Source organism: Suricata suricatta, chromosome X (genome assembly GCF_006229205.1).
Source record: "Suricata suricatta isolate VVHF042 chromosome X, meerkat_22Aug2017_6uvM2_HiC, whole genome shotgun sequence".
Taxonomy (NCBI): Eukaryota; Metazoa; Chordata; class Mammalia; order Carnivora; family Herpestidae; genus Suricata; species Suricata suricatta.
Genome location: NC_043717.1, coordinates 3,815,766 through 3,829,935, shown reverse-complemented (window position 1 = coordinate 3,829,935; position 14,170 = coordinate 3,815,766). Strand labels below are relative to the sequence as shown.

Genomic DNA, 14,170 nt, shown 5'->3' with positions numbered 1-14,170 from the left:
TTTCTGCAAAGCTGATGGTGTTTAACAGCGATGTGCAACCTCAGACTTGCCCCAAGCTATCTTGTGAGTTATTCTTTCCAGCACGTTAGAGAATAATTCTTCAGTTACATGCGCGCTCGCCTGTACAGGCTGATCCTTTTGTGGCTCCAATCTGGAATAAAACGTTGAAACACTCTGAGTTCTAAATGTCCCTGTCAAGCACTATGTCTGTGGTAAACGGTGAAAGCTTCGATTAGGGTTTGGTGTTTTCACTTCTATCCAGAAGGCATTTTTCTGATATCATTCAAATTAATTTTTTAATTATTATTTTTTATTGTACATGGGAAGGGGCAGAGAGAGAGAGAGAGAGAGAGAGAGAGAGAGAGAGAGAGAATCCCAAGCAGGCTCCCTGCAGTCAGCATAGAGCCCAATGTGGGGCTCAAACTCATGACCCTGTGACCAGACCCTAAGTCAAAATCAAGAGTCAGTCAGTCAAATGACTGAGCAACCAGGCATGCCTCTGACATCATTTAGAAAAATTAAAACTTTTAAATTATTATTTATGAATTGAAGCAATAGCAAAGGTATAAATTCAGTCCTTCCTCTGCATGAAAGTCTAAAGAGAGGCTTTGACTCACTTGTGGAAGATAATCAGTACTCTGCCCCCTCCCCTCACTCCTCTGGTTTATACACACCATGCACACATTCTAACACACCACTGGGACAACGCACGTGTGCAAAGGGGAGATGAGCCCAGTGTGTGAGTGGCCGTTTTGGCAATAAAAACGTGAAGTCCTGAGTAATGCAGAGAAATCAATCGGCGCCTCTTAAAAATGTGTTTCTCATACATGAGGGAACAGGTGTCATTTTTAAGAAAATTTGTAAGCTCTTAAAATGGATGACAGAAAGCGAGGATCAGTGTGCTTGTCAAACTGAAGCGAATAAATGATTTTCTCGGATAACCCAGTGCGTCTGTGTGATCTATCAAATCATAAGTAAATTCACCACCTAATTTTTCAGCAAAACTTTCGTGAGCTCTTCATTCAACTTAGGACGGAGATGTTATTCCACACAGGGCCACCAATGCCTTTTATTTAATGCTCCTGGATATGCTATTACTGCTCTTCTTCCTAGTTTATTATTAGTAGTAGTAGTAACAGTAGTAGTAGTAGTAGTGGATTGTAATGGAAAGGAAAAGCTATAATTATTGAAAAATGGGACAAGATCTTTTCATGACAGTATTAGGATAAAGCAGTGGAAACGCCCACTCATACAGGTCAAAAGTGACTATGGGCAGTGTCATACGGCCCCAACACGCTCCACAGACCAAAATTAGGAAACGTGAACTTGGGAGCCAGATAAACTGGTTACAGCCTCAGCATTACCATGCTTCCTGTGTGGTTCTCAGGAAATTCCCTAAGCATTCTGGGTCTCCACTTCCTCACTGTCCAAGAGGGATATGAATTATTGCTATTCTACAGACAAGATGGTAGCAAATGAGAATTTTCAGTGTAAAACTTAAAATTTTTTAAATTTAATTTTAAACCTTAATTTTTTTTTAAATGAAGATTCATGGTAATCAACGGCTTCTAAACACCACTTAAAAATGTACAAAGGAAATGTTAAGCATCTACTGACACAGTTGGACAAAAGCAGACAGATACACAAAGGAAATGTTAAGCATCTACTGAGACAGTTGGACAAAAGCAGACAGATACACCAAGGAAATGTTAAGCATCTACTGACACAGTTGGACAAAAGCAGACGGAAAGAAGAGACGGTTTTGGAGAGTGCCCAGCAGACATGGGAAGGATCGCTGACAAAGGACGTGGGAGAGGGTGAGAACAGAGTGTGTGCACAGGGGCGTGTGATCCTGAAACGGGGTCCACATGGCCAGGGGCCTTCTCCCGCAGGTCCCGACTCTCTGCAAGGCAGGATTCCTCTCTGCGGAAAGTGGACATCACAGACAATAACTACTGACGGCTGACAGCCATGGACGGAGAGGCCAGCTACCTGACAGGCGAGACCCAGAATAAGTGTTCCAGTGTGCAGAACCTGCACAGCTTCCGCTCAGCCTTGTGGAACCTCCCTCTTCACTACACACAGACGCCAAGGACCAGAGTCCCTTTGAACGGAGTCTCTACGATGAAGGTCAGAAACAAGACGACCCCAACCCAAACCTTTCAATCATCCAACAGTCAGTCGGTAGATAAACAAAGGTGCTTTGAAGAAAGTACATTTAGAGAAGAAACAGGAGATTTGGAAAACCAGCACATGATCGATGATGAGATCATTCAGCCGGGAAGAAGCAGTTGAGGGTATCCCAAAAGAAAGTGGAAAAAAGAGTGAGGTGATTGGGAACAGCAGAGAAAATATGAAAGGAGATGTGATTCGCAGGCACAGAAACACAGGAAAGGAGAAAGAGAAAGGACGCAGGGCAGTGTGTGTAAATTCCAAAGCGGGAGCACAAGACCGAGTTTCAGAAGTAAAGTCCGTGATCTGCACACTGAACCGAAGACAGCGTGTCCACAGCCATGACTGCAAACAGACCCAGAGGAAAAGCCCATGATTGTGGGATCTTAGGACACTGAGGACAAAGGAAAGATCGTTAATGCGTGTGGAGGCGAGACGGGTTAGACAAAAAACAGAAGACTCAGCATGGCTTTCGTGTTTCAACAGCCACACCGAATACCGCAAAATCCCCGAAGCCACAAAGTGCAAACACAACAGGATGTGTAGCCGGAGTCGTACAGCGGCCTCTGGGTGGGGCGCCCAGAACAGAGCCCATGTGCACGGCCACGGCCACCTGTCTGCAACCTGACACCTGCCGAGTGGTGCAGGGGAGCATTCGTGCCCAACTGCCTACGTGTCTGGCGGCTGCGCTCCCTTCACTGATGTCCACAAACAAGAGGGGAGAGAGGGGTCGCCCTGGTCTTGGGGGAACAGGGAACCATGATTAATAATCACTCAATCCCCATCCCTTCTCTTGTTTACCGTGAAATGTGGATGCTGGTGCGTAGGCAGCAAACATCACTCTTTCCCTCCACGTAATTCAGCTGGATGGGACGCTACGGCTCCGAGCGTACAGTTCCGCCTCCTTCCATGGGCTGGCGCGGAAGATCACATGCTTGCTCAAGACTCTGTCTTATGGGGCCCAATAGTATTCCTTTCATTTCCAACCCTGTTTCTTTGATTTTTTTTTTCCTCTTTTCTTGAGGACTGGGCACTAGGCAAGTCCAAGCCCACTCACGTTACCTATAAAAACGGGCACCAGAGAGTGCCTGTGAGAAGAATCTAGGGTGAAAATAGCGTGTGTGGCCATAACATAGTTCAAATTGGTCATTAGTCCACATCATGTCAGAAGGAGAAGCATGTGATCAGCAATTGGCTAAGAAAATAGCAGGAAGAAGAGAGGAGGGGAGAGACTATGAGAAGAATGATCATCGTGACTGAAAAATGTCACACAAACAAAACAACTATAAGTTAACAGACACATAAAAACAACCTAGTCTCATCAGGAATCACAAAATAAAATGAACACACGAGGAAAATGCTCATTTTGACCTACCAATATTGGCAAATATTGGGACGTGACGACACCGCGTCTTGGACAAGACGTAGCGTGGCCCCTTGCTCACTGGTTGGGGACATGCAGAGTCAGACTTCCGGGAACATATCCGGCAATGGAGATCAAGCATCTCAAGGGGGTCACATTCTTTGAATCAGTGCTTCCGTTTCTAGGAAATTCTCTTATGAAAATATCGAGGGACCCCCTTCCTCAACACACTGCTACCCACATGAGAAATTTGTGAAGGTACAAGCATGGGGGGAAGACAAATGACATAATAAAATATTACACAGCCCTTAAAATTCTTGAGTTTTAAAGAATATTTTGTCATGAAAGAAAACTTGACCATGTAATGTTAGTGCAGAACCTGACATTAAATAAATCCAGCATGATCACAAGTTTTTAAAAAAATGTTTATTTATGGGGCGCCTGGCTGGCTCAGTCAGATTATCTAACGGTTTGTGGGTTCGAGCCCCGCGTCGGGCTCTGTGCTGACAGCTCGGAGCCTGGAGCTGCTTCAGAGTCTGTGTCTCCTTCTCTCTCTGCCCCTCCCCTGCTCATGATCTGTCTCCTCTCAAAAATAAATAAACGTTAAAAAATTTGTTTAACGTTTATTTATTTATTTTGAAAGAGTGTGCACAGGAGAGGGGCAGAGAGAGACAGAGAGGAGAGACAGACAGACAGACAGACAGAATCCCAAGCAGTCTCCACACTGTCAGTGCAGAGCCTGACGCGGGGCTCAACCCCACCAACTGTGCGATCATGACCTGAACCATAATCAAGAGTCAGATGCTCAGCTGACTGAGCCCCCCAGGAACCCCAAGGCAGCATAATCAGAAATTAAAAAAATAAAAACCCGAAAGTATTCGTATCACTGTACGGACACGTCTAGTTTTTGATGTATGTGCATGTGGACTTGCATGTATTTATTTGTAGAGAAAGATGATATGACTTCATTTCTCATCCATTTTGAGCAAGAGGGACCAACCATGGTTTTTTTTAGATAATTTTAAAATATATTCTCGTGTTTATCTGAGAGTTATACCTATTTTTATAATCAGGAAAAAATAAAAACAAAGCCCACAGAGTGCAACTCGATGATACTGTCTTTGTGCCAATGGATACAATGTCACAATTAAATTTATAAAACGCCTAAATATGATAATTTGCACTAATGGGAGTAAGAAGACAATGAATCCGTGGCTCCAGTAGGCCTGAAGAGACCCTAATTGAGTCATCACTTCAAAGTGACGAGCTCTGATTTTTAAATCCTGACGTTCCCTCAAATGGTGTGCAGCTGGCCCTTGTCCCGCAATCAGAAACAAAAAGGAAGCTTCTCGTTTGAGAGAAATCTTTTTAAGTGCTTATTCTTTCCACACAAGCACACGATAAATGCTTAATAAACAGTCACTGCGGAGAATTGAATTCACACAGACTTTGTGTCTCTGGAGTCTTTCGCTTGTGGAAGAAAGTTCTGATTATAACGGCGTTGCGTCTGAAGATGCTCAGAGTCTAAAACCAGAGGTCACACATGCTTGTTTCTGGCATAGCTTGGCAGCCTTCACCTCTCTCTGTCACAGCTTTTTGGGAATGTGTAGTTGGAAACAAAGAAAACCACCACAGTAGTGTCTAATGATGAGAGACAGACAGACAGAGACAGAGACAGAGACAGAGAGAAGGCACCGTGAGTGTTTCAGCTAGAAGACTCCATGAGTGTGGAACACTTGAAGCCGCGGCCATGAGCCACGGACCATGAGCCACCAGGAACAGCACAAGCCTGGAGCCTGGAGGTCGCATGTGTAGGCTCCGAACTCTTGCCCAGAACTCATATTGTGGTGTTTCCATGGTCCTGGAGCCCAGACAGCGGGATGGAAAGCACGTCCATCAGCATCCCCGGATAAATGAACCACACACCTCCTTGGCAGCTCCCTGACCAACACCCCCCGCCCAACCACAGAGGACCAGCAAGTCACGGGGAGCTCACTACACGGCCAGAATGGGCACAGGATGTGAAGTGACAGCCACTTGGGGGGTGGTGATGAAGAGGGTCGTGCGTTCTGTCTGCAGTCATCAGTGATGACTCAGCGAACCTTGACTCTGCCGGAAAATGTCTCTGTGTGTGTGTGCGAGACAGAGAGAGAGGCTAAGTAGAAGACAGCGTAAGTTTCGGTTTTCATGTTGAGAGCACTCTTAAATTAGGAGTATCTGTGTTGTTGACACAAAGCATTTCACCGCAAATGCATCCCTTCCGGAACATTCTGAGCATGGAAACCGCAAAGGAGCGACAACAGAAACAGGGGTGTATGTATACCAGCAAAATATTCCTGCGTGTGTGTGTGTGTGTGTACGCACATGTGTGTAAACAGGGAATGCTTTATCTGTGGCTTTGTTGACCCTGTGGCGGCAAAGCAGAACGCAGGAGGAATGAGACTCCCCATGGAGCAGGCATGGGGAGGCCACTGGTGTCCCGGGGGTGCCAAGGGGAAGCGGAGAGATGACGGGAGGCTCAGAGCTGCTGAGCGGCAGGAGACTGCGTGGAATGGGCTGCAGACTGTTCCAGACCGTCTGCTCCTGGTGTGGACCCACGGAAGCTCACGGCACCAGATGTGGGACCAGGGAAATGCGCTCACCGGGGCACCATTTTCGTTCTCTTTGGATGTCTGTTGGGTCCAACATGGAAAGCGACAGAAACAAGACCAGATTTACTCCCTGCCTACCTCTCCCCATCTTTTTTCCACCTTTCCCACCATTTTCCACGGAAACCACAAAGGAGCAGCAGCCGAAATGGGGGTGTACCTACACCTACATCATATTCGTGTGTGTGTATGTGTCAATGCACATGTGTCTAAACAGTAAACACTTTTATCTACGGCTTTGTTGAAACTGTGGTGGCCAAACAGAGGGCAAAGGGGCATGCACGGGGAAGGGCACGGGGTGTGGCCCGGGGAGCTGTGGGAACCAGGAGCAAAGTAGTTGAGAGAGGAGGAGAAAGAAGGGGAGTCCCTTGATTGCTTTCGGGGTGTGACTTCACCCTTGTGCCTCCCAAAATCAGAGTGTGAGACTGCTCATCCCGTCAGTAAGGCAGGGCGAGGTGAAGCATTTCTTTCCTACATCACTCGCGCCATAAGGTGATTCAACACATACAACTTGGACATGACCTGCAAGTCTGACAAAAGACTCTCTCAAGGGAAGAGCTCACGGGTTTGGCGTGCTTCCCAATGTTATGAGGGAACACTGAGGACAAAAAAGTTACTAAAATAATATTTTCGAATTATTAACAAGAAATCAAGACCTTGGAGACTAATCCACAGTTTTGGATCGCCTAAGGATAATACTTTAAATAAAGATGATTATTATCAAAAAAAAAAAAAGAGAGAAAGAAAATTGAAGTTCACAAATTTTCTCTGACACTTGAAATGTGACCAACATCTGAACAGGAAATCAAATTGCTTTTAGCTCTCAGGATGATGTTCAGCATTATTAAACACGCTTAACACACTTATCTTTACACTTGGATAGGAAGGTCACGAGCTAATGACCTTAGGATGAAATTTTCCATTTCCAGTAAAGCGAAATGTCCTTTAGAGGCAAATTAATTCCGCTCATGGTGCTTCCCATTGTCGGAATAACGAGCTGGATGCCTGTCTGGCAAAGCAAAGAACGTACGTAACTAATCAAGGAGATGACATCTGACCTCCTCTTGTGACTACGCATTACCACGCACCTGACCAAACCCCACCCTGAATATTAGATCTTAGAATACATACACGTGACAGACACGTAAAGCCAACGGCTCCCCCTTCATCCCGTAGCGTTACATAATTAAACACACTCAGCAAACCTCCTCGGGCTCTGGAAAGATGCTGCAAAAATCTAAGGACTCCCACAGACCGACATCTGGCTGTCAAAAGGTAGAATTCAAAGAACACAAGTGCTCCGTTTTGACAAAGGAATATTAGGAAACCCTGGTATTCGAGGGCAAATTTCCATTCTGTTGTCATAGAGCTTATTTTATTTTACTTTATTAATGTTTAGTCAGCTTTGAGAGAGAGCCCAAGCAGACAAGGGGCCGACAGAGGGGGACAGAGGACCCCGGCCAGGGAGGCTCTGTGCTGACAGCAGTGAGCTCGATGCGGGGCTCCAAGAGACGGGGACCTGAGCCCCCGTGAGGCATTCAACCAGCCGCCCCGCCCAGGCTGCACTCAGAGCTGAGTTTAGCAAACATATCAAGTCGTAAAGGAGTGCAGGGCAGATCTGATAAAAGCATGAGAGGCGTAGCCGGATAGGCAGAAAGAGTCTTCCCCGGAGCACTCAGCATCAACCGATTATTGCTTTACAATTAGCAGGCTGTGCCTCTCTGTTATAAAATCTAATTACGGCACTTTATTATTGTCTCCTGACATTTTATACAGAAAGAAGACAAAGAATGTGACGTTGTGGTATCGATTCCTACCTGACCGGATAATATCATATTTCATACTTGAAACGGTATCATAGTCAGCTCTCTATGGAAGTCACCCTGAAAGTGGAGAGTGTAGTATGAGCTTCAAAGGAAAAGAACACTGGGGCGCCTGGGCGGCTCAGTGGGTTGAGCATCCGACTTTAGCGCAGGTCATGATCTCCCAGTTCATGGGTTCAAGCCCCGTGTCGGGCTCCACACTTAACAGCTCTGAGCCACTTGGGATTCTCTCTCTCCCTCTGTCTCTTCCACTCTCACATTTCCTCTCTCTCAAATTTAAAAAAAAAAACTTTAAAAAACTGGTACTGTACAAAATTTTAAACACAAATCAGTGGAACCGAAACATGTTCTCCAACAGGAAAAGGAAAATATATCACCTGTTTACTTCTGAAACCCTCCAGACTCCCAGAGCACTTGAAAGGAATACACACGCCTGCATGCGTCCTAGCAACTTCGGTGTGCTGTCTGTATTCTGGCACAGCTGCTTGCTTCCTGCCTCGAGGAATGCTCGGGCGTGTGTGCACGTGTGTACACACATGCACACGGTTGTTGTTCTACACCAGGAGATGAAGGAAGGATAACAAATGGATTTGGATTTCTCTCATGACGTTTCATCATAAGCTGCACAATGGAAACACCTGACCCTCTAAAAAGTTCCACATGGGGGTCCCCGAGGAAGGACAGGGGCTCCCGAGCACAGCACCAAGTAACAAGATGGACACGCAGTCTGTCAACGCGCCGGCCACAAAGCTCCCAAACAACTGCACCGTCTTCATCATTTTCCCCATCCACGACCCTTTCCACATTCAGGTACGGTCGCTGGGGTTCTTCCTGTTTTTATTATTTTTACTTTCTCAAGTTTATTTATTTATTTCGACAGCCAGGGCATGTGCTTGTGTCCATGAGCGGACGCAAGGCAGAGAGAGAATCCCAAGCAGGCTCCGTGCTGTCAGGGCAGCGCCCAACACGGGGCTCGAACCCACGAACCGTGAGATCAAGACCTGAGCTGAAATCGAGTAGGACGCTACACCTGCCTGGGCCACCCAGGTGCCCCTCTTCATCTTCGTAAATCTGGAACTGTCCCTGACCTTTCTGTGCTTCCCAGGAGACTATTTTGGAAGAATCCAGGTCCACTGTGTGTGACAATGTGCTAGATTCTGGATCTGTCTCCTCACTTTCTTGGGAAGGCACCCAGTGGAAAGCTCTTGGCAGGGATGTCACACAGGTTTTACTTTGTGTTCTCGCTGCCTCCTGTCAGGAGGAACGTGACGCCAAGGTGTCCCAGTATCCATGGTCACTTGGTCAACGGTACAACCTCCGGATTGTTTTGTGTTCTCACAACATACCGGATAACACACCTTCCCGCATTCATTGTCTCTGAGACACACAACACAATCACCATAGCTTTTGGGGGGTCGGGATTATCTTGCCCCCAAAATGTGCTCATCATCGTGGGTGTCTGCGGCCACAGAGCATCCTTCCTGGGAATTTACAATCCTCCTGAAGAAGGTGTTCGTTATCATCAGAGGATTAAAAAAAGTTACTCTCCTAGAACATATTTAAACAGAATAAATCCAGAGATTCCTGGCCGGTCTTCTGACATAAAAAGACATGTCATCAAAAGGAATTTTTTTCAGTGTCATAAGCAAACTTTATTTTACTTTCAGGCAGCCTTTCTTTTGGCGGGGAAAAATTCAGATAGAAGTATTTTCCTGCTGATCACCAATCCACTTAGAGAGAGGGAAAAAGTCTGCACTCAAGAACCCTGAATTTTAAATTGCGAAGTCCATTATCATGCCCCGTGAGGATGTCTTTCTGTTGGTAGGACATAATGGATTTGTTATTAGGTATTTAGAAACAGAGATTTTAGCCCCCACTGAAAGACTCCTACTTTCCATCAGAACATTAAGGAAGAATAATGAATGCTATATTAGTTTATCATGAATTAGTCATGAACCTTTTCAGCTTTTCATTAGCTTACTGAGTCTGTCAGTTTTTTCTGAGCTCTTCTAGCCAGGTCCTAAGAATGTCAATGTCCCCTCTAGACTAAAATGACCAAAAAAAAAAGGACTCAAAATATTTCCGTGCAAAACGTACAGTTGGTTTCTAGGGGAATAAAAATAAAACTCTACTTGGCAGGTGCTTAAGGCTTTAAAGTCTGTCAGAACTCCCAGGCAGCTCCTGCATTAACACGTTTAGAAAATAAATTAATCTTTAAACCCCCCAAAAAGTTTGTCTGTGAACCAGGGAGAAGGAACAAACGAGCCTTTTAAGGAACAAATTACAGAAATCACAATAGAAAATAGCTCTGTTAAGCTCCTAAGCATTAAGGACGCAAATAAGCCAAAGCTTTAAGCCTCCACAGAGGCTTCCTGCAGCAGAAGAATCCTCTGCTGTGGGGTTTCAATTGAATAGAGGGAAAAACATTTCCTAAAACGTCTTTCTCTCTTTGTTCTCTGTAATTCTTATTCTCCCGCAAATCCCTCAAAGTCAAAGCCACGGAATATTCCGGAAGGAAGGGAAGATTAAGCTCAAGTGTCCTGCCGCACAGAGCAAGCAGGGGTGTCCAGTTCCGCAGTGGTGCGCTCGGGGCCGGGGCCGCGGAGGTGCCGTCCTGTGCACCCATGACCTCCACCCACCAGATCCCACGGGCAAGGTTCCTCCAAAGTTGTGGCACCCAAAGTCCCTCCAGACTTGCCAGGTTCCTGCCCTGAGGCAAGAATAGGCCCCACAGAAAGTGCCTGTGTCCCACCTGGAGTTCGGGACGTCGATACCCAGAGCCTGCTTGTGGGGAAGTAGGTTCTACTCACACGAACAGCTTAACAGCAGGGCGAAAGCACCCAGGTGGGCTAGCGGGATCCGGTACCGGCCTCAGGACTGACCGGGCAGACCACCTGCAGGACTCTCCTTTCCATCTGGCGCCGCTGTACTTGGATCGCACACGTCACTCGGCCCCCAGACCCTTTGCTTCCTACACAAAGTTAATGATGACCGTCTGATTGTTTCCTGCACATTCACCAAGTGTGTGAGATCCGGATTCCTTCACACTCGCCCCGTGCGTAGCATCTCGCAAGCTCAGTCCATCCCGAGACGAAACCCCAGTTTGGGGCTCTTGTCTCCTCCCGGACTTCAGCCTCTGTCGTATTCCATCCTGCATCCCCCGCCTTCCCTGACGAGAGGACCCCCGACTCCCGGTCTGCGACCCCTCCCACCTCGGCTGGCTGCATCCTCCTGGTATTCACCACACCTGTACCCGGCCACCAAACATCATCCGTCCCAGTCACCCTGGGAACCTGTCCTTGGCGCCCTCACTGTAGAAGGTGGAAGCTGGACCCAGAGACCTTCCTTCCCGAGAACGTGAGGCCAGGGGGCGGAAAGCGGGAATCTCTCCCCGTCGGGCAGAGTCCCACCGCTGGGAGCCTGCCCCTATCAGTGGGAACCCACGTCCTCTCAGAAAGCACACACTCCTGCGAGCCTGCTGCCCGGGGGACAGGGAGGGCTCTGTTCGGATTGCCTAGCTGCCCACGTTGACATCATAATGGTAGAGTGTCATCAGATACAGCCTCGGGGAGGGGTCTTCCCTCCCCCCACCCACTCCCCTCCTCCAGGGGGGTTTCTGCCGTCAGTGCACACGGCCCTCTGCCACAATACAGCCTTTCTCTAAGAAAGCACGTGCACCCCCCGGGTGTTACCCTTCGGCCAATGTGACCTTTCCTGAGAAAGCCCCTTGTAAACACAAGGGCCAGGCAGGCTCCACATTCACGTGGACCCTCCACGACGCCGTTTTAGAGTCACGAAGTCCTCACGCATGAGTTACAAGGCTCAGGGAGGGACAGCACTTGGTGAATAGGCGACGAAACAGTCACAAGGAAGGGTCTTACGCGGGCCCTTCTCACACTCACCCTGCAGTAGCGGAAGGCCGTCCTGCGTCGCCGTCCTCAAGGATCCTAGCTCCCTGACACCCCCGTGTGTGGGCTCACGGACGTGAGCAGCCCTCAGCAGAGATGAACGGGCACCACCGGGCTCATCCTGTGAATTCGTGCAGAGGAGGAAGAAGAATCAGACCCTGGAGTTCCTGCACGGTGCTTCTTTCCGCTGTCTAACCCCTGGTTGCCTACGGGTCACGGCTGACTAGTCACCGCCTCAGAGAACCCATTCCAACCCAGTTACCAAAATAAAGCAAATGTATCTCTCCCTGGTTAGCTCTCGTGGGATCCTGCTTCCCCTTAAGAGCATCTACCACTATTTCCAACAACCTATACATGTGGTTCATTTTCACTGGGTACCTGTCCTTCCCACAGCCTCTAAAGATCAGGACGGCAGGGGCTCTTGGTGTGACCTAGTAAGGGGTCAGGACACATTTTCGGAATAGCGCTCGGATCGCAAACTCTGGCTCGCGGGACTGTCTCCCACCTGTTTCCATAGCGAAGGAAGAATGTTATTTGCGTTTTGAAATGGCTGCGAAGAGAAGGTTTTGCACGATGTGAAGAGTATATGAAATTTGTATTTCAGAGTCCACAACGGAAGCCCACTAGAAGACAGCCACATCCGGTTGCTTTTTATCGCCTGTGGCTGCTTCCGCGCCACAGCCTCAGGGGGAGGAGCTGCACAAGACCCTGTCTGGCCTGCAGTCCTGAAAATGTTCGCGATCGGGCCCTTCACAGGAAAAGTTTTTCAACCTCTGCTATAGAGTCCTGCACCCAATGAAGATGGCTTTCAATCGACTGAAGAATGCATTTGTTTTTTTCAGTGGCTGATATTTAGACAAAAGCTACCCTATGCCTTAAAATAATGCCTAAATCTACTGTTTATGCTGCAAAATATGAAGTATAATCCCACTTGGTAAGTCGTATTCACAAGAGATCATCACACTGGAGAAAAATCACTCTGCTGTAGATTTTCACACATATGGATCTTGCTTTAACACAAGTTCAGCTTCCAACAACATTTCTGAGGTTCAAACAGTGTCCTAGAAATGTTGTTTTTCTTCCCCCGGACATGGCATTTGAAACTGTAATCAATCTTCCGGCATGGCATTTCACGTTGGATTCTTGTTGAAATGGGATGCCGTGCCGCCAGCATGGAACCTTGACCTCCCACCGCGGGCATGATAGGACCACCAGGCAGGCTCATCTCCCGCCCACTCACTGCGACGTTATTTGGCAAGACAAAGATCATATGGATGTGGATTTGAACAACTGTATGACCCCCCCACCCCTTGCGAAACAGGAAAGATGCAAGTCATCGTTTTCCTTTCTCTTGCCCACCCCTTTTATTTACAGAAAATAGATTTTGAGGTATCAGCATGGAAACCCTTTGACCCGTATTTAATACTTTGTGCTCCCTATCCCTGGCGACTAATGAAGAAGAAGGAACACGTCAAAGGAGATTAAGTCACAATGTCCACCACCGTGGTATTGCCATTGGAAACGCTACCCGCAGAAGGGAAAACAGCACAGGAAAATCTAAACGCCCATGCTCAGAGGACGCTTCTCACAACAGTAGTGGAGTTGCTCTTGGCCAGGGCTGATTGTGCCCCACAGGGGTCACTAGGTAATGTCTGGAGACATTTCTGGTTCTCGTGACTGGGTGGGGCCTGCCAGCATCGAGTGGGGAGAGTGCAGAGGTGCTGTTAGATACCGTAGGCTGCGCACCGCAGCCTCCACCACAGAGAATGGTCCTCCCAGGCTCCGCCGCTAAGAAAGAGGTGGTTCCAAGGGTCAAGGTTTAGAAACTGTGCCTCAGGGCTGCTCCGATCATCACTGGAGTGGGTGTGATCACAGAGACAGGAGAACAAGGGCGGTGGGGGACACATCGAGATCCTTCCCACAATTACACACAGCAACAACATGCGACTATTGGTGATGGTTCCGCGATTTCTATGATAGTTATGCGAACTTAAGTCTCAGCAGACACACGTCATAATCCGAGTCACAGTCCCAGAACAAGAAGACTGAAGACCAAGAGGTTACATCTGCTGTATTATCAGGAGACTGCACCCTGATGTGATGGTGACCTCACCAATCATCAGCATGCTTCGTTACCCCTTCCCGTCTCCCTTTATCTACGACCACCAGAACTGTCATGCCCTGGGTCGTCTGTGCATTGCTCTCCTGCCCCTCCCCATTCAGCTGGACCAGACTGCGAACCACACAGGGACCTGG

At 47.8% G+C, this 14,170-nt stretch overlaps 1 protein-coding gene across 1 annotated transcript in view; it reads right to left on the bottom strand.

Moving 5' to 3' along the window:
• The window catches only part of STS (steroid sulfatase), a 133,292-nt gene that overhangs the window by 96,667 nt on the left and 22,455 nt on the right, over positions 1 to 14,170 (bottom strand). Inside the window, exon 2 of the mRNA XM_029930654.1 lies at positions 11,909 to 12,035. The gene's annotated coding sequence lies outside the window, so the exon portion shown is untranslated. The remainder of the gene's footprint in view (positions 1 to 11,908; positions 12,036 to 14,170) is intronic.